Raw genomic sequence first — 21,029 nt, forward strand, 5'->3', positions numbered from 1 at the left:
TCCCGGCACCGGGAGGCCTGGCTCCTCGGGAAAAAGGTCATCCCCCAGGAAAAGGTCATCCCCCAGGGCCAAGGCCCCCGGAAAAACAGTCTGGGAGGAGGAGCGAGGATAACACCCTCCTCCCCTCCACCGCTCGACGACCCAGCAGAGGGTCCTCCGTCGTCACCCGCATCACGGCCCTCGTGGTTCTTAAGGTCCTCCCCAGGGGCCGGAGGAGTTGAGGCAGCAGGAGGCCCTGCTGTAGCCCCTGGGGGTTTTGGCAAGTCGGGCCGCAGTGCGGGACCATTGGTCCATCCCCTGGAGAGGAACAGCACCGTCAGCGCACTACTGGAGTATCTCTCCCCTCCAGGGGCCAGTGCCTCTTCCCCAGATAGACAGGCGGGAATTTATTTATTTATTTTTTTTTTTTTCCTTCTTCTTTTTTTTTTTTTTTTATTTTTTCTTTACCCTACACTACCACCTAACTGCGGTAGTGCTTATTTTATCCCCAGCACCCATGGTGTGTGTGTGCAGGTGTAAGACACTGTGAAAGACACAAAGTGCACGAATCTTTATTCAGTTTCCACCACCAGGAAGACAGGAAAACACCCGGGTGGCCAGTGACAAACACTGCCCTTCACATCAAAGGACAGTGCTGTGTGATCAAAACAGTGAAGGGGAGGGTAGGGACTAAATCAAAATAGAATTGGAGGGAGAAATGATGCACTCCACTCCCTGCGGCGCCCACCTCTCCCTGAACAACTCCAGGGTGTTGGTCGACGCCGCGTGCTCCTTCTCCAAGGACACCCGGGCTCTAACGTAACCGCGGAAGAGGGGCAGGCAGTCGGCCCTAACGACCCCCTCCACGGCCCGCTGCCTGGACCTGTTGATGGCCAGTTTGGCCAGGCCCAGGAGCAGACCCACGAGGAGGTCTTCAGACCTGCCCTCCTTCCTCCGTACCGGGTGCCCAAAGATCAGGAGCGTGGGACTGAAGTGCAGCCAAAAACAGAGGAGAAGGTTTTTCAGAAAATCAAAAAGGGAGTGCAAACGCCCACACCCAATATACACGTGGTCCACGGACTCCACAGCGCCACAGAACAAGCAGTTGGGCTGGGAGTCCGTGAACCACCGCAATCTGCGGTTGCAGGGGACTGCTGCGTGCAGCACCCTCCACCCCAGATCCCCGAGAGAAAGGGGGAGGACTCCCGCGTAGAGAGCCCTCCACTGGGGATCCCCACCGCCCGGTGGCAAATGGGCACGCCAAGGCGTGTCCGGACGGTGGATGAGGGAGAAGAGGTGGACGGTGTGCAGCAGCAGTCTGTACAGGGCTCTCCTGTTCACCTCCCTAAACGAAACAAAGTTAAAATTTCGGAGGCGGCTCAGGTTGTGGGGCACAGGCTCCCGCGGGAAGTACGGGACCTTGGGGCCAATGTGAAATTCCGTCCGGGCTGGGGTGAGCTCGGACGGGATCCCGCCGCACACCTGAGCGTCCTCCAACTGGTGTACTACGTCGGGTCCGAGCACCGCCGTTTTGAGGCGTCGGATGGCGGTGGCCACGTACTGGACGTCTACCGCCGCCCTGCCTGCTATGTCCTGCGGCAGCGTCCAGCCCAGGCCCCCGGCACCCAGCACGTCCCCGACCCTGGTCACCCTCGCCGCCGCGGCCCTCTCCTCCGACAGCCACTCGAACCCGCGAGTACGGAGGTGCGGATTCCTGAGCAACGGCTCCCTGACGACAGCCGCTACTCCAGCCGGAGGGTAGGCGCGACGCGATTCGACCATGTTCCAGACAGTGATCAGGTCCTGGTAAAAGACAGGCAGCGTTTTGAGGGCGACCTGCAAACCGTCACGGTCGACGAACAGGAGCTGCGTGTCGTAGTTGAGGTTACGCACCTGGCGGAAAAAATACGTCGCCAGGGCGCACCATCTAGGAGGAGGCTCGACGTAAAGGTATCGCCGCAAGGTCTGAAGGCGGAACGTCGCGACCTGGGTGCGGGCGCACACCAGCGACTGACCGCCCTCCTCAATAGGGAGACTCAGAGCCTGCGCGGCGACCCAGTGCATCTTTTTGTCCCAGAAGAAATCGACCAACGTTCTCTGGATGCCAGCGACAAAGCCAAGAGGAGGGACCAAAGTGACCAGCCGGTACCACAGCATGGCGGCCACCAGCTGGTTTATGACCAGCACTCGACTCCTGTAAGATAGCACTCGGAGCAGTCCTGTCCAGCGGCCTAGGCGAGCCGAGACTTTGGCCTCCAGCTCCTGCCAGTTGGCCGGCCAGGATTCCTCAGCCGGGCTGAGGTAGACCCCCAGGTAGAGGAGATGGGTGGTACTCCAGCTGAACCCCCGTAACTCCTCCGGCAGAGAGTCCACCCGCCACGGGCCGACCAGTAGTCCGGAACATTTGGCCCAGTTGATCCTGGCGGAAGACGCCGCCGAGTACACGGCCTGGCACTCGCGCATCCTCCCCAGGTCAGCCGGGTCGGTGAAAGTGAGGAGCACGTCGTCGGCGTAGGCCGAGAGGACCACCCCCGTGCCCGCGCCGCGCAGAACCAGCCCCGACAACCTCCTCCGCAAGAGGCGCAGGAAAGGCTCCACGCACAGGGAATACAGCTGGCCGGACAGGGGGCAGCCTTGACGCACTCCTCTCCCGAAGCGAAGGGGCGCCGTCAGGGACCCGTTAACTTTAACCAGACACTCTGCGGCGGCGTACAAAAGTCGGATCCGGGCGACGAACTGCGCCCCGAACCCGAATGCCCGCAGAGTCCCGAGCAGGTACTCGTGATCGACCCTGTCGAACGCCTTCTCCTGGTCGAGAGACAGGAAGGCGCTCGGCAGACCAGCCCGTCGACAGAAATGGATCAGGTCCCGGACCAGGTGGACGTTATCGTGTATCCTCCGGCCCGGGACCGTGTAGGACTGGTCCGGGTGGATCATGTGGGCCAGCACGGAGGCCAGGCGAGAAGACAACACCCTGGCGAAGATTTTGTAATCCGTGCCGAGGAGGGAGACCGGACGCCAGTTCTTTAAGGAACGAAGGTCCCCCTTCTTTGGCAGCAGGACGATGACCGCCCTGCGCCAAGAAAGGGGCAGCTGTCCGGCATTTAAACACTCCCCCAGGACCTGTGCGTAGTCGCTCCCCAGGACGTCCCAGAACGCCCTGAAGAACTCCACAGTCAGCCCGTCCAGCCCCGGGGTTTTGCCCCTCGAGAGCCGGTCGAGGGCGCCGGTCAGCTCCTCCAAAGTGACGGGAGCGTCGAGCCTTCCGGCGTCCTCCGGGCCGAGCTGCGGCAGGTCCTCCCACAGAACTCTGCGAGCATCCTCGCTGGACGGATCCGGAGAGAACAGGGCTGTGTAATAGTTTCGGACGTGGGCCCTGACGCCCTCCGGATCCGAGACGAGGGACCCGTCGTCGGCCAGCAGCACAAGGAGCTGCTGACGGGTGCCACGCCTTTTTTCCAGCGAGTAGAAGAAGGGGGAGCCGCGGTCCAGGTCCTGGAGGAGCTGGATCCGCGACCTCACGTACGCGCCCCGAGCCCCGACGAGCTGCAGGTCCCGGAGCGCGGCCTTCTTCTCTTCGTACACCCCGCGCAGGGCCGGGTCCGCGTCGGGCTGACCGAGGCGTGACTCCAGGTCGAGCAACTCCCTCTCCAACTCCCCGATCCTGGATTTCCGCCTCTTCGTCGACCCCCTCGCGTACTCCTGACAGAAGACGCGGACGTGAGCCTTGCCCACGTCCCACCATAGCCTCAGGGAGGGGAAGCTTCCCCGCTTCCTTCTCCAGCCGGCCCAGAAGCGACGAAACGAGTCCCGGAACCGCTCGTCCTCCAGCAGCAGGTTGTTAAAGTGCCAGTACGCGGAGCCGAGCCTGGCGCCGAACGGAAGGAGTTCCGCCCACACCAGGTGGTGGTCCGTGCACGACACCTGCCGCATGGAGGCCTTCGGGAAACAGGAGGCGTACGCCCGCGAAACGTACAGGCGGTCGATTCTGGACACTCCGACCCCAGGCCTCACGAAGGTGAAGGCGATGGAGTCGGGATGGAGATTCCGCCAGACGTCCACCAGGTCGAAGGACTTGACCAAGTCCCCCAACCTCTTCCCTGACGCGCGGTCAGTGCGGGCACCGCCGTGGTCCCTGCCCTCGAGGACGCAATTAAAATCTCCCCCGAGGACGACGCACTGGCCCTCGTCGATGGAAGCGAGATGAGCGGACACTTCTTGGAAGAAGCTCGCTTGCCTCGGCCCGGCCGGGGGAGCGTAGACGTTCACCAAGTGAAGCACCGCGCCCCCCAGCCGAACCGTCAGGTGAAGCAAACGGCCTGGCACTGGCTCCCTGACCCCCAAGATCTCCGGCTGAAAATGCGGGGCCAACAGGATAGCCACCCCGCCAGATCTGCGGGTGAGGTGACTCATGTAGACCCCCCCTCGCCACTCCAGGAGCCAGGTGGCTTCGTCTCCCGGGGTAGTGTGGGTTTCTTGCAGGAAGCACACCGCATACCTCCCGTCCCGAAGGACCGAGAGGGTCTGGAATCTGCGCTGCGACTCCCTGCTGCCGTTGATGTTGAGGCTGGCTATAGTCGTCTCCATGTCGGAAGCTTTGTGCAACCACCACCAGTACAACTAACAAACCTATCTACAGGGAGGATGAGGGAGGGGCACTGAAGTCCCTCGCCCTCACCAGGAGTGCCCCCAGGAAGTTCCTGACTCGCTTTTGCTCATTAATGTCGAGCCCAGGCGCCTGGCGGGCAGCGTGGGCCGACCAGTAAACTTTTTCAAAAGAGCTCCTGCGGTCGAGCACCAGTTGGGCTCTATCCCGGCGACTCCGAGTTTCCTCGACAAATTCCCGGAGTTCCTCGAGGGGGATGAGGGGGAGATCGGTGGGGGGCACCCGGGACTCAAAAATGTCACTGCAGACGGAGTCCACGTCGTCCCCGGTGTCCGCCACCGATCCCGAACCCTCCTCCGGGAGGTCGCCCTCGGTCACCGACCCCTCCCCCACCGAGAGGATGGGGGCTGGTCCGGCACCGCCAACCGGCCTCAAACCCCCAGCGACCCCACCCCGAGGGTCACCGGCGGTACCTTCCTCGGCGTACCCCTTCCCGGAACGCCCCGAGTTCGGGTCGTCGGGCGGCAGAGGCTCGGGGCCCCGCTCCTCTCCCGGCACCGGGAGGCCTGGCTCCTCGGGAAAAAGGTCATCCCCCAGGAAAAGGTCATCCCCCAGGGCCAAGGCCCCCGGAAAAACAGTCTGGGAGGAGGAGCGAGGATAACACCCTCCTCCCCTCCACCGCTCGACGACCCAGCAGAGGGTCCTCCGTCGTCACCCGCATCACGGCCCTCGTGGTTCTTAAGGTCCTCCCCAGGGGCCGGAGGAGTTGAGGCAGCAGGAGGCCCTGCTGTAGCCCCTGGGGGTTTTGGCAAGTCGGGCCGCAGTGCGGGACCATTGGTCCATCCCCTGGAGAGGAACAGCACCGTCAGCGCACTACTGGAGTATCTCTCCCCTCCAGGGGCCAGTGCCTCTTCCCCAGATAGACAGGCGGGAATTTACTTTCCCTGCTGTAGCCCCCGGGGGTTTGGGCGAGTCGGGCCACGGTGCGGTACAGTCGAGGGGCACCGTTGGTTCGTCCCCCGGAGAGGGGCAGCACCGCCGGCGTGCTGCAGGAGAGTCCCTCTCCTCCGAGGGCCGGTGCCTCTTCCCCAGAGAGACCGGGGGATTTATTTTTTTTTTTTTTTTTTTCCCTCTCTTTTTTTTTTTTTTTTTTTCTTCTTTTCTCTACACTACCACCTAACTGCGGTAGTGCTTATTTTATCCCCAGCACCCATGGTGTGTGTGTGCAGGTGTAAGACACTGTGAAAGACACAAAGTGCACGAATCTTTATTCAGTTTCCACCACCAGGAAGACAGGAAAACACCCGGGTGGCCAGTGACAAACACTGCCCTTCACATCAAAGGACAGTGCTGTGTGATCAAAACAGTGAAGGGGAGGGTAGGGACTAAATCAAAATAGAATTGGAGGGAGAAATGATGCACTCCACTCCCTGCGGCGCCCACCTCTCCCTGAACAACTCCAGGGTGTTGGTCGACGCCGCGTGCTCCTTCTCCAAGGACACCCGGGCTCTAACGTAACCGCGGAAGAGGGGCAGGCAGTCGGCCCTAACGACCCCCTCCACGGCCCGCTGCCTGGACCTGTTGATGGCCAGTTTGGCCAGGCCCAGGAGCAGACCCACGAGGAGGTCTTCAGACCTGCCCTCCTTCCTCCGTACCGGGTGCCCAAAGATCAGGAGCGTGGGACTGAAGTGCAGCCAAAAACAGAGGAGAAGGTTTTTCAGAAAATCAAAAAGGGAGTGCAAACGCCCACACCCAATATACACGTGGTCCACGGACTCCACAGCGCCACAGAACAAGCAGTTGGGCTGGGAGTCCGTGAACCACCGCAATCTGCGGTTGCAGGGGACTGCTGCGTGCAGCACCCTCCACCCCAGATCCCCGAGAGAAAGGGGGAGGACTCCCGCGTAGAGAGCCCTCCACTGGGGATCCCCACCGCCCGGTGGCAAATGGGCACGCCAAGGCGTGTCCGGACGGTGGATGAGGGAGAAGAGGTGGACGGTGTGCAGCAGCAGTCTGTACAGGGCTCTCCTGTTCACCTCCCTAAACGAAACAAAGTTAAAATTTCGGAGGCGGCTCAGGTTGTGGGGCACAGGCTCCCGCGGGAAGTACGGGACCTTGGGGCCAATGTGAAATTCCGTCCGGGCTGGGGTGAGCTCGGACGGGATCCCACCGCACACCTGAGCGTCCTCCAACTGGTGTACTACGTCGGGTCCGAGCACCGCCGTTTTGAGGCGTCGGATGGCGGTGGCCACGTACTGGACGTCTACCGCCGCCCTGCCTGCTATGTCCTGCGGCAGCGTCCAGCCCAGGCCCCCGGCACCCAGCACGTCCCCGACCCTGGTCACCCTCGCCGCCGCGGCCCTCTCCTCCGACAGCCACTCGAACCCGCGAGTACGGAGGTGCGGATTCCTGAGCAACGGCTCCCTGACGACAGCCGCTACTCCAGCCGGAGGGTAGGCGCGACGCGATTCGACCATGTTCCAGACAGTGATCAGGTCCTGGTAAAAGACAGGCAGCGTCTTGAGGGCGACCTGCAAACCGTCACGGTCGACGAACAGGAGCTGCGTGTCGTAGTTGAGGTTACGCACCTGGCGGAAAAAATACGTCGCCAGGGCGCACCATCTAGGAGGAGGCTCGACGTAAAGGTATCGCCGCAAGGTCTGAAGGCGGAACGTCGCGACCTGGGTGCGGGCGCACACCAGCGACTGACCGCCCTCCTCAATAGGGAGACTCAGAGCCTGCGCGGCGACCCAGTGCATCTTTTTGTCCCAGAAGAAATCGACCAACGTTCTCTGGATGCCAGCGACAAAGCCAAGAGGAGGGACCAAAGTGACCAGCCGGTACCACAGCATGGCGGCCACCAGCTGGTTTATGACCAGCACTCGACTCCTGTAAGATAGCACTCGGAGCAGTCCTGTCCAGCGGCCTAGGCGAGCCGAGACTTTGGCCTCCAGCTCCTGCCAGTTGGCCGGCCAGGATTCCTCAGCCGGGCTGAGGTAGACCCCCAGGTAGAGGAGATGGGTGGTACTCCAGCTGAACCCCCGTAACTCCTCCGGCAGAGAGTCCACCCGCCACGGGCCGACCAGTAGTCCGGAACATTTGGCCCAGTTGATCCTGGCGGAAGACGCCGCCGAGTACACGGCCTGGCACTCGCGCATCCTCCCCAGGTCAGCCGGGTCGGTGAAAGTGAGGAGCACGTCGTCGGCGTAGGCCGAGAGGACCACCCCCGTGCCCGCGCCGCGCAGAACCAGCCCCGACAACCTCCTCCGCAAGAGGCGCAGGAAAGGCTCCACGCACAGGGAATACAGCTGGCCGGACAGGGGGCAGCCTTGACGCACTCCTCTCCCGAAGCGAAGGGGCGCCGTCAGGGACCCGTTAACTTTAACCAGACACTCTGCGGCGGCGTACAAAAGTCGGATCCGGGCGACGAACTGCGCCCCGAACCCGAATGCCCGCAGAGTCCCGAGCAGGTACTCGTGATCGACCCTGTCGAACGCCTTCTCCTGGTCGAGAGACAGGAAGGCGCTCGGCAGACCAGCCCGTCGACAGAAATGGATCAGGTCCCGGACCAGGTGGACGTTATCGTGTATCCTCCGGCCCGGGACCGTGTAGGACTGGTCCGGGTGGATCATGTGGGCCAGCACGGAGGCCAGGCGAGAAGACAACACCCTGGCGAAGATTTTGTAATCCGTGCCGAGGAGGGAGACCGGACGCCAGTTCTTTAAGGAACGAAGGTCCCCCTTCTTTGGCAGCAGGACGATGACCGCCCTGCGCCAAGAAAGGGGCAGCTGTCCGGCATTTAAACACTCCCCCAGGACCTGTGCGTAGTCGCTCCCCAGGACGTCCCAGAACGCCCTGAAGAACTCCACAGTCAGCCCGTCCAGCCCCGGGGTTTTGCCCCTCGAGAGCCGGTCGAGGGCGCCGGTCAGCTCCTCCAAAGTGACGGGAGCGTCGAGCCTTCCGGCGTCCTCCGGGCCGAGCTGCGGCAGGTCCTCCCACAGAACTCTGCGAGCATCCTCGCTGGACGGATCCGGAGAGAACAGGGCTGTGTAATAGTTTCGGACGTGGGCCCTGACGCCCTCCGGATCCGAGACGAGGGACCCGTCGTCGGCCAGCAGCACAAGGAGCTGCTGACGGGTGCCACGCCTTTTTTCCAGCGAGTAGAAGAAGGGGGAGCCGCGGTCCAGGTCCTGGAGGAGCTGGATCCGCGACCTCACGTACGCGCCCCGAGCCCCGACGAGCTGCAGGTCCCGGAGCGCGGCCTTCTTCTCTTCGTACACCCCGCGCAGGGCCGGGTCCGCGTCGGGCTGACCGAGGCGTGACTCCAGGTCGAGCAACTCCCTCTCCAACTCCCCGATCCTGGATTTCCGCCTCTTCGTCGACCCCCTCGCGTACTCCTGACAGAAGACGCGGACGTGAGCCTTGCCCACGTCCCACCATAGCCTCAGGGAGGGGAAGCTTCCCCGCTTCCTTCTCCAGCCGGCCCAGAAGCGACGAAACGAGTCCCGGAACCGCTCGTCCTCCAGCAGCAGGTTGTTAAAGTGCCAGTACGCGGAGCCGAGCCTGGCGCCGAACGGAAGGAGTTCCGCCCACACCAGGTGGTGGTCCGTGCACGACACCTGCCGCATGGAGGCCTTCGGGAAACAGGAGGCGTACGCCCGCGAAACGTACAGGCGGTCGATTCTGGACACTCCGACCCCAGGCCTCACGAAGGTGAAGGCGATGGAGTCGGGATGGAGATTCCGCCAGACGTCCACCAGGTCGAAGGACTTGACCAAGTCCCCCAACCTCTTCCCTGACGCGCGGTCAGTGCGGGCACCGCCGTGGTCCCTGCCCTCGAGGACGCAATTAAAATCTCCCCCGAGGACGACGCACTGGCCCTCGTCGATGGAAGCGAGATGAGCGGACACTTCTTGGAAGAAGCTCGCTTGCCTCGGCCCGGCCGGGGGAGCGTAGACGTTCACCAAGTGAAGCACCGCGCCCCCCAGCCGAACCGTCAGGTGAAGCAAACGGCCTGGCACTGGCTCCCTGACCCCCAAGATCTCCGGCTGAAAATGCGGGGCCAACAGGATAGCCACCCCGCCAGATCTGCGGGTGAGGTGACTCATGTAGACCCCCCCTCGCCACTCCAGGAGCCAGGTGGCTTCGTCTCCCGGGGTAGTGTGGGTTTCTTGCAGGAAGCACACCGCATACCTCCCGTCCCGAAGGACCGAGAGGGTCTGGAATCTGCGCTGCGACTCCCTGCTGCCGTTGATGTTGAGGCTGGCTATAGTCGTCTCCATGTCGGAAGCTTTGTGCAACCACCACCAGTACAACTAACAAACCTATCTACAGGGAGGATGAGGGAGGGGCACTGAAGTCCCTCGCCCTCACCAGGAGTGCCCCCAGGAAGTTCCTGACTCGCTTTTGCTCATTAATGTCGAGCCCAGGCGCCTGGCGGGCAGCGTGGGCCGACCAGTAAACTTTTTCAAAAGAGCTCCTGCGGTCGAGCACCAGTTGGGCTCTATCCCGGCGACTCCGAGTTTCCTCGACAAATTCCCGGAGTTCCTCGAGGGGGATGAGGGGGAGATCGGTGGGGGGCACCCGGGACTCAAAAATGTCACTGCAGACGGAGTCCACGTCGTCCCCGGTGTCCGCCACCGATCCCGAACCCTCCTCCGGGAGGTCGCCCTCGGTCACCGACCCCTCCCCCACCGAGAGGATGGGGGCTGGTCCGGCACCGCCAACCGGCCTCAAACCCCCAGCGACCCCACCCCGAGGGTCACCGGCGGTACCTTCCTCGGCGTACCCCTTCCCGGAACGCCCCGAGTTCGGGTCGTCGGGCGGCAGAGGCTCGGGGCCCCGCTCCTCTCCCGGCACCGGGAGGCCTGGCTCCTCGGGAAAAAGGTCATCCCCCAGGAAAAGGTCATCCCCCAGGGCCAAGGCCCCCGGAAAAACAGTCTGGGAGGAGGAGCGAGGATAACACCCTCCTCCCCTCCACCGCTCGACGACCCAGCAGAGGGTCCTCCGTCGTCACCCGCATCACGGCCCTCGTGGTTCTTAAGGTCCTCCCCAGGGGCCGGAGGAGTTGAGGCAGCAGGAGGCCCTGCTGTAGCCCCTGGGGGTTTTGGCAAGTCGGGCCGCAGTGCGGGACCATTGGTCCATCCCCTGGAGAGGAACAGCACCGTCAGCGCACTACTGGAGTATCTCTCCCCTCCAGGGGCCAGTGCCTCTTCCCCAGATAGACAGGCGGGAATTTATTTTTTTTTTTTTTTTTTTTTTTTTTTTTTTTTTTTTTTTTTTCAGGTGTGAGACACAGTGAAAGACACAAAGTGCACGAATCTTTATTCAGTTTCCACCACCAGGAAGACAGGAAAACACCCGGGTGGCCAGTGACAAACACTGCCCTTCACATCAAAGGACAGTGCTGTGTGATCAAAACAGTGAAGGGGAGGGTAGGGACTAAATCAAAATAGAATTGGAGGGAGAAATGATGCACTCCACTCCCTGCGGCGCCCACCTCTCCCTGAACAACTCCAGGGTGTTGGTCGACGCCGCGTGCTCCTTCTCCAAGGACACCCGGGCTCTAACGTAACCGCGGAAGAGGGGCAGGCAGTCGGCCCTAACGACCCCCTCCACGGCCCGCTGCCTGGACCTGTTGATGGCCAGTTTGGCCAGGCCCAGGAGCAGACCCACGAGGAGGTCTTCAGACCTGCCCTCCTTCCTCCGTACCGGGTGCCCAAAGATCAGGAGCGTGGGACTGAAGTGCAGCCAAAAACAGAGGAGAAGGTTTTTCAGAAAATCAAAAAGGGAGTGCAAACGCCCACACCCAATATACACGTGGTCCACGGACTCCACAGCGCCACAGAACAAGCAGTTGGGCTGGGAGTCCGTGAACCACCGCAATCTGCGGTTGCAGGGGACTGCTGCGTGCAGCACCCTCCACCCCAGATCCCCGAGAGAAAGGGGGAGGACTCCCGCGTAGAGAGCCCTCCACTGGGGATCCCCACCGCCCGGTGGCAAATGGGCACGCCAAGGCGTGTCCGGACGGTGGATGAGGGAGAAGAGGTGGACGGTGTGCAGCAGCAGTCTGTACAGGGCTCTCCTGTTCACCTCCCTAAACGAAACAAAGTTAAAATTTCGGAGGCGGCTCAGGTTGTGGGGCACAGGCTCCCGCGGGAAGTACGGGACCTTGGGGCCAATGTGAAATTCCGTCCGGGCTGGGGTGAGCTCGGACGGGATCCCACCGCACACCTGAGCGTCCTCCAACTGGTGTACTACGTCGGGTCCGAGCACCGCCGTTTTGAGGCGTCGGATGGCGGTGGCCACGTACTGGACGTCTACCGCCGCCCTGCCTGCTATGTCCTGCGGCAGCGTCCAGCCCAGGCCCCCGGCACCCAGCACGTCCCCGACCCTGGTCACCCTCGCCGCCGCGGCCCTCTCCTCCGACAGCCACTCGAACCCGCGAGTACGGAGGTGCGGATTCCTGAGCAACGGCTCCCTGACGACAGCCGCTACTCCAGCCGGAGGGTAGGCGCGACGCGATTCGACCATGTTCCAGACAGTGATCAGGTCCTGGTAAAAGACAGGCAGCGTCTTGAGGGCGACCTGCAAACCGTCACGGTCGACGAACAGGAGCTGCGTGTCGTAGTTGAGGTTACGCACCTGGCGGAAAAAATACGTCGCCAGGGCGCACCATCTAGGAGGAGGCTCGACGTAAAGGTATCGCCGCAAGGTCTGAAGGCGGAACGTCGCGACCTGGGTGCGGGCGCACACCAGCGACTGACCGCCCTCCTCAATAGGGAGACTCAGAGCCTGCGCGGCGACCCAGTGCATCTTTTTGTCCCAGAAGAAATCGACCAACGTTCTCTGGATGCCAGCGACAAAGCCAAGAGGAGGGACCAAAGTGACCAGCCGGTACCACAGCATGGCGGCCACCAGCTGGTTTATGACCAGCACTCGACTCCTGTAAGATAGCACTCGGAGCAGTCCTGTCCAGCGGCCTAGGCGAGCCGAGACTTTGGCCTCCAGCTCCTGCCAGTTGGCCGGCCAGGATTCCTCAGCCGGGCTGAGGTAGACCCCCAGGTAGAGGAGATGGGTGGTACTCCAGCTGAACCCCCGTAACTCCTCCGGCAGAGAGTCCACCCGCCACGGGCCGACCAGTAGTCCGGAACATTTGGCCCAGTTGATCCTGGCGGAAGACGCCGCCGAGTACACGGCCTGGCACTCGCGCATCCTCCCCAGGTCAGCCGGGTCGGTGAAAGTGAGGAGCACGTCGTCGGCGTAGGCCGAGAGGACCACCCCCGTGCCCGCGCCGCGCAGAACCAGCCCCGACAACCTCCTCCGCAAGAGGCGCAGGAAAGGCTCCACGCACAGGGAATACAGCTGGCCGGACAGGGGGCAGCCTTGACGCACTCCTCTCCCGAAGCGAAGGGGCGCCGTCAGGGACCCGTTAACTTTAACCAGACACTCTGCGGCGGCGTACAAAAGTCGGATCCGGGCGACGAACTGCGCCCCGAACCCGAATGCCCGCAGAGTCCCGAGCAGGTACTCGTGATCGACCCTGTCGAACGCCTTCTCCTGGTCGAGAGACAGGAAGGCGCTCGGCAGACCAGCCCGTCGACAGAAATGGATCAGGTCCCGGACCAGGTGGACGTTATCGTGTATCCTCCGGCCCGGGACCGTGTAGGACTGGTCCGGGTGGATCATGTGGGCCAGCACGGAGGCCAGGCGAGAAGACAACACCCTGGCGAAGATTTTGTAATCCGTGCCGAGGAGGGAGACCGGACGCCAGTTCTTTAAGGAACGAAGGTCCCCCTTCTTTGGCAGCAGGACGATGACCGCCCTGCGCCAAGAAAGGGGCAGCTGTCCGGCATTTAAACACTCCCCCAGGACCTGTGCGTAGTCGCTCCCCAGGACGTCCCAGAACGCCCTGAAGAACTCCACAGTCAGCCCGTCCAGCCCCGGGGTTTTGCCCCTCGAGAGCCGGTCGAGGGCGCCGGTCAGCTCCTCCAAAGTGACGGGAGCGTCGAGCCTTCCGGCGTCCTCCGGGCCGAGCTGCGGCAGGTCCTCCCACAGAACTCTGCGAGCATCCTCGCTGGACGGATCCGGAGAGAACAGGGCTGTGTAATAGTTTCGGACGTGGGCCCTGACGCCCTCCGGATCCGAGACGAGGGACCCGTCGTCGGCCAGCAGCACAAGGAGCTGCTGACGGGTGCCACGCCTTTTTTCCAGCGAGTAGAAGAAGGGGGAGCCGCGGTCCAGGTCCTGGAGGAGCTGGATCCGCGACCTCACGTACGCGCCCCGAGCCCCGACGAGCTGCAGGTCCCGGAGCGCGGCCTTCTTCTCTTCGTACACCCCGCGCAGGGCCGGGTCCGCGTCGGGCTGACCGAGGCGTGACTCCAGGTCGAGCAACTCCCTCTCCAACTCCCCGATCCTGGATTTCCGCCTCTTCGTCGACCCCCTCGCGTACTCCTGACAGAAGACGCGGACGTGAGCCTTGCCCACGTCCCACCATAGCCTCAGGGAGGGGAAGCTTCCCCGCTTCCTTCTCCAGCCGGCCCAGAAGCGACGAAACGAGTCCCGGAACCGCTCGTCCTCCAGCAGCAGGTTGTTAAAGTGCCAGTACGCGGAGCCGAGCCTGGCGCCGAACGGAAGGAGTTCCGCCCACACCAGGTGGTGGTCCGTGCACGACACCTGCCGCATGGAGGCCTTCGGGAAACAGGAGGCGTACGCCCGCGAAACGTACAGGCGGTCGATTCTGGACACTCCGACCCCAGGCCTCACGAAGGTGAAGGCGATGGAGTCGGGATGGAGATTCCGCCAGACGTCCACCAGGTCGAAGGACTTGACCAAGTCCCCCAACCTCTTCCCTGACGCGCGGTCAGTGCGGGCACCGCCGTGGTCCCTGCCCTCGAGGACGCAATTAAAATCTCCCCCGAGGACGACGCACTGGCCCTCGTCGATGGAAGCGAGATGAGCGGACACTTCTTGGAAGAAGCTCGCTTGCCTCGGCCCGGCCGGGGGAGCGTAGACGTTCACCAAGTGAAGCACCGCGCCCCCCAGCCGAACCGTCAGGTGAAGCAAACGGCCTGGCACTGGCTCCCTGACCCCCAAGATCTCCGGCTGAAAATGCGGGGCCAACAGGATAGCCACCCCGCCAGATCTGCGGGTGAGGTGACTCATGTAGACCCCCCCTCGCCACTCCAGGAGCCAGGTGGCTTCGTCTCCCGGGGTAGTGTGGGTTTCTTGCAGGAAGCACACCGCATACCTCCCGTCCCGAAGGACCGAGAGGGTCTGGAATCTGCGCTGCGACTCCCTGCTGCCGTTGATGTTGAGGCTGGCTATAGTCGTCTCCATGTCGGAAGCTTTGTGCAACCACCACCAGTACAACTAACAAACCTATCTACAGGGAGGATGAGGGAGGGGCACTGAAGTCCCTCGCCCTCACCAGGAGTGCCCCCAGGAAGTTCCTGACTCGCTTTTGCTCATTAATGTCGAGCCCAGGCGCCTGGCGGGCAGCGTGGGCCGACCAGTAAACTTTTTCAAAAGAGCTCCTGCGGTCGAGCACCAGTTGGGCTCTATCCCGGCGACTCCGAGTTTCCTCGACAAATTCCCGGAGTTCCTCGAGGGGGATGAGGGGGAGATCGGTGGGGGGCACCCGGGACTCAAAAATGTCACTGCAGACGGAGTCCACGTCGTCCCCGGTGTCCGCCACCGATCCCGAACCCTCCTCCGGGAGGTCGCCCTCGGTCACCGACCCCTCCCCCACCGAGAGGATGGGGGCTGGTCCGGCACCGCCAACCGGCCTCAAACCCCCAGCGACCCCACCCCGAGGGTCACCGGCGGTACCTTCCTCGGCGTACCCCTTCCCGGAACGCCCCGAGTTCGGGTCGTCGGGCGGCAGAGGCTCGGGGCCCCGCTCCTCTCCCGGCACCGGGAGGCCTGGCTCCTCGGGAAAAAGGTCATCCCCCAGGAAAAGGTCATCCCCCAGGGCCAAGGCCCCCGGAAAAACAGTCTGGGAGGAGGAGCGAGGATAACACCCTCCTCCCCTCCACCGCTCGACGACCCAGCAGAGGGTCCTCCGTCGTCACCCGCATCACGGCCCTCGTGGTTCTTAAGGTCCTCCCCAGGGGCCGGAGGAGTTGAGGCAGCAGGAGGCCCTGCTGTAGCCCCTGGGGGTTTTGGCAAGTCGGGCCGCAGTGCGGGACCATTGGTCCATCCCCTGGAGAGGAACAGCACCGTCAGCGCACTACTGGAGTATCTCTCCCCTCCAGGGGCCAGTGCCTCTTCCCCAGATAGACAGGCGGGAATTTATTTTTTTTTTCTTTTTTTTTTTTTTCTTTTCTTTTAGTGCTGTGTGATCAAAACAGTGAAGGGGAGGGTAGGGACTAAATCAAAATAGAATTGGAGGGAGAAATGATGCACTCCACTCCCTGCGGCGCCCACCTCTCCCTGAACAACTCCAGGGTGTTGGTCGACGCCGCGTGCTCCTTCTCCAAGGACACCCGGGCTCTAACGTAACCGCGGAAGAGGGGCAGGCAGTCGGCCCTAACGACCCCCTCCACGGCCCGCTGCCTGGACCTGTTGATGGCCAGTTTGGCCAGGCCCAGGAGCAGACCCACGAGGAGGTCTTCAGACCTGCCCTCCTTCCTCCGTACCGGGTGCCCAAAGATCAGGAGCGTGGGACTGAAGTGCAGCCAAAAACAGAGGAGAAGGTTTTTCAGAAAATCAAAAAGGGAGTGCAAACGCCCACACCCAATATACACGTGGTCCACGGACTCCACAGCGCCACAGAACAAGCAGTTGGGCTGGGAGTCCGTGAACCACCGCAATCTGCGGTTGCAGGGGACTGCTGCGTGCAGCACCCTCCACCCCAGATCCCCGAGAGAAAGGGGGAGGACTCCCGCGTAGAGAGCCCTCCACTGGGGATCCCCACCGCCCGGTGGCAAATGGGCACGCCAAGGCGTGTCCGGACGGTGGATGAGGGAGAAGAGGTGGACGGTGTGCAGCAGCAGTCTGTACAGGGCTCTCCTGTTCACCTCCCTAAACGAAACAAAGTTAAAATTTCGGAGGCGGCTCAGGTTGTGGGGCACAGGCTCCCGCGGGAAGTACGGGACCTTGGGGCCAATGTGAAATTCCGTCCGGGCTGGGGTGAGCTCGGACGGGATCCCACCGCACGCCTGAGCGTCCTCCAACTGGTGTACTACGTCGGGTCCGAGCACCGCCGTTTTGAGGCGTCGGATGGCGGTGGCCACGTACTGGACGTCTACCGCCGCCCTGCCTGCTATGTCCTGCGGCAGCGTCCAGCCCAGGCCCCCGGCACCCAGCACGTCCCCGACCCTGGTCACCCTCGCCGCCGCGGCCCTCTCCTCCGACAGCCACTCGAACCCGCGAGTACGGAGGTGCGGATTCCTGAGCAACGGCTCCCTGACGACAGCCGCTACTCCAGCCGGAGGGTAGGCGCGACGCGATTCGACCATGTTCCAGACAGTGATCAGGTCCTGGTAAAAGACAGGCAGCGTCTTGAGGGCGACCTGCAAACCGTCACGGTCGACGAACAGGAGCTGCGTGTCGTAGTTGAGGTTACGCACCTGGCGGAAAAAATACGTCGCCAGGGCGCACCATCTAGGAGGAGGCTCGACGTAAAGGTATCGCCGCAAGGTCTGAAGGCGGAACGTCGCGACCTGGGTGCGGGCGCACACCAGCGACTGACCGCCCTCCTCAATAGGGAGACTCAGAGCCTGCGCGGCGACCCAGTGCATCTTTTTGTCCCAGAAGAAATCGACCAACGTTCTCTGGATGCCAGCGACAAAGCCAAGAGGAGGGACCAAAGTGACCAGCCGGTACCACAGCATGGCGGCCACCAGCTGGTTTATGACCAGCACTCGACTCCTGTAAGATAGCACTCGGAGCAGTCCTGTCCAGCGGCCTAGGCGAGCCGAGACTTTGGCCTCCAGCTCCTGCCAGTTGGCCGGCCAGGATTCCTCAGCCGGGCTGAGGTAGACCCCCAGGTAGAGGAGATGGGTGGTACTCCAGCTGAACCCCCGTAACTCCTCCGGCAGAGAGTCCACCCGCCACGGGCCGACCAGTAGTCCGGAACATTTGGCCCAGTTGATCCTGGCGGAAGACGCCGCCGAGTACACGGCCTGGCACTCGCGCATCCTCCCCAGGTCAGCCGGGTCGGTGAAAGTGAGGAGCACGTCGTCGGCGTAGGCCGAGAGGACCACCCCCGTGCCCGCGCCGCGCAGAACCAGCCCCGACAACCTCCTCCGCAAGAGGCGCAGGAAAGGCTCCACGCACAGGGAATACAGCTGGCCGGACAGGGGGCAGCCTTGACGCACTCCTCTCCCGAAGCGAAGGGGCGCCGTCAGGGACCCGTTAACTTTAACCAGACACTCTGCGGCGGCGTACAAAAGTCGGATCCGGGCGACGAACTGCGCCCCGAACCCGAATGCCCGCAGAGTCCCGAGCAGGTACTCGTGATCGACCCTGTCGAACGCCTTCTCCTGGTCGAGAGACAGGAAGGCGCTCGGCAGACCAGCCCGTCGACAGAAATGGATCAGGTCCCGGACCAGGTGGACGTTATCGTGTATCCTCCGGCCCGGGACCGTGTAGGACTGGTCCGGGTGGATCATGTGGGCCAGCACGGAGGCCAGGCGAGAAGACAACACCCTGGCGAAGATTTTGTAATCCGTGCCGAGGAGGGAGACCGGACGCCAGTTCTTTAAGGAACGAAGGTCCCCCTTCTTTGGCAGCAGGACGATGACCGCCCTGCGCCAAGAAAGGGGCAGCTGTCCGGCATTTAAACACTCCCCCAGGACCTGTGCGTAGTCGCTCCCCAGGACGTCCCAGAACGCCCTGAAGAACTCCACAGTCAGCCCGTCCAGCCCCGGGGTTTTGCCCCTCGAGAGCCGGTCGAGGGCGCCGGTCAGCTCCTCCAAAGTGACGGGAGCGTCGAGCCTTCCGGCGTCCTCCGGGCCGAGCTGCGGCAGGTCCTCCCACAGAACTCTGCGAGCATCCTCGCTGGACGGATCCGGAGAGAACAGGGCTGTGTAATAGTTTCGGACGTGGGCCCTGACGCCCTCCGGATCCGAGACGAGGGACCCGTCGTCGGCCAGCAGCACAAGGAGCTGCTGACGGGTGCCACGCCTTTTTTCCAGCGAGTAGAAGAAGGGGGAGCCGCGGTCCAGGTCCTGGAGGAGCTGGATCCGCGACCTCACGTACGCGCCCCGAGCCCCGACGAGCTGCAGGTCCCGGAGCGCGGCCTTCTTCTCTTCGTACACCCCGCGCAGGGCCGGGTCCGCGTCGGGCTGACCGAGGCGTGACTCCAGGTCGAGCAACTCCCTCTCCAACTCCCCGATCCTGGATTTCCGCCTCTTCGTCGACCCCCTCGCGTACTCCTGACAGAAGACGCGGACGTGAGCCTTGCCCACGTCCCACCATAGCCTCAGGGAGGGGAAGCTTCCCCGCTTCCTTCTCCAGCCGGCCCAGAAGCGACGAAACGAGTCCCGGAACCGCTCGTCCTCCAGCAGCAGGTTGTTAAAGTGCCAGTACGCGGAGCCGAGCCTGGCGCCGAACGGAAGGAGTTCCGCCCACACCAGGTGGTGGTCCGTGCACGACACCTGCCGCATGGAGGCCTTCGGGAAACAGGAGGCGTACGCCCGCGAAACGTACAGGCGGTCGATTCTGGACACTCCGACCCCAGGCCTCACGAAGGTGAAGGCGATGGAGTCGGGATGGAGATTCCGCCAGACGTCCACCAGGTCGAAGGACTTGACCAAGTCCCCCAACCTCTTCCCTGACGCGCGGTCAGTGCGGGCACCGCCGTGGTCCCTGCCCTCGAGGACGCAATTAAAATCTCCCCCGAGGACGACGCACTGGCCCTCGTCGATGGAAGCGAGATGAGCGGACACTTCTTGGAAGAAGCTCGCTTGCCTCGGCCCGGCCGGGGGAGCGTAGACGTTCACCAAGTGAAGCACCGCGCCCCCCAGCCGAACCGTCAGGTGAAGCAAACGGCCTGGCACTGGCTCCCTGACCCCCAAGATCTCCGGCTGAAAATGCGGGGCCAACAGGATAGCCACCCCGCCAGATCTGCGGGTGAGGTGACTCATGTAGACCCCCCCTCGCCACTCCAGGAGCCAGGTGGCTTCGTCTCCCGGGGTAGTGTGGGTTTCTTGCAGGAAGCACACCGCATACCTCCCGTCCCGAAGGACCGAGAGGGTCTGGAATCTGCGCTGCGACTCCCTGCTGCCGTTGATGTTGAGGCTGGCTATAGTCGTCTCCATGTCGGAAGCTTTGTGCAACCACCACCAGTACAACTAACAAACCTATCTACAGGGAGGATGAGGGAGGGGCACTGAAGTCCCTCGCCCTCACCAGGAGTGCCCCCAGGAAGTTCCTGACTCGCTTTTGCTCATTAATGTCGAGCCCAGGCGCCTGGCGGGCAGCGTGGGCCGACCAGTAAACTTTTTCAAAAGAGCTCCTGCGGTCGAGCACCAGTTGGGCTCTATCCCGGCGACTCCGAGTTTCCTCGACAAATTCCCGGAGTTCCTCGAGGGGGATGAGGGGGAGATCGGTGGGGGGCACCCGGGACTCAAAAATGTCACTGCAGACGGAGTCCACGTCGTCCCCGGTGTCCGCCACCGATCCCGAACCCTCCTCCGGGAGGTCGCCCTCGGTCACCGACCCCTCCCCCACCGAGAGGATGGGGGCTGGTCCGGCACCGCCAACCGGCCTCAAACCCCCAGCGACCCCACCCCGAGGGTCACCGGCGGTACCTTCCTCGGCGTACCCCTTCCCGGAACGCCCCGAGTTCGGGTCGTCGGGCGGCAGAGGCTCGGGGCCCCGCTCCTCTCCCGGCACCGGGAGGCCTGGCTCCTCGGGAAAAAGGTCATCCCCCAGGAAAAGGTCATCCCCCAGGGCCAAGGCCCCCGGAAAAACAGTCTGGGAGGAGGAGCGAGGATAACACCCTCCTCCCCTCCACCGCTCGACGACCCAGCAGAGGGTCCTCCGTCGTCACCCGCATCACGGCCCTCGTGGTTCTTAAGGTCCTCCCCAGGGGCCGGAGGAGTTGAGGCAGCAGGAGGCCCTGCTGTAGCCCCTGGGGGTTTTGGCAAGTCGGGCCGCAGTGCGGGACCATTGGTCCATCCCCTGGAGAGGAACAGCACCGTCAGCGCACTACTGGAGTATCTCTCCCCTCCAGGGGCCAGTGCCTCTTCCCCAGATAGACAGGCGGGAATTTATTTTCTTTTTTTTTTTTTTTTTTTTTTTTTTTTTCTTTTTTCTTTTTTTTTTTCTTTTTTTTTCCCCAGCACCCATGGTGTGTGTGTGCAGGTGTAAGACACTGTGAAAGACACAAAGTGCACGAATCTTTATTCAGTTTCCACCACCAGGAAGACAGGAAAACACCCGGGTGGCCAGTGACAAACACTGCCCTTCACATCAAAGGACAGTGCTGTGTGAT

This window comes from Chiloscyllium plagiosum, unplaced genomic scaffold, assembly GCF_037043375.1.
Source record: "Chiloscyllium plagiosum isolate Xiang-an unplaced genomic scaffold, Cpla_swu_hap1 HiC_scaffold_20, whole genome shotgun sequence".
NCBI lineage: Eukaryota > Metazoa > Chordata > Chondrichthyes > Orectolobiformes > Hemiscylliidae > Chiloscyllium > Chiloscyllium plagiosum.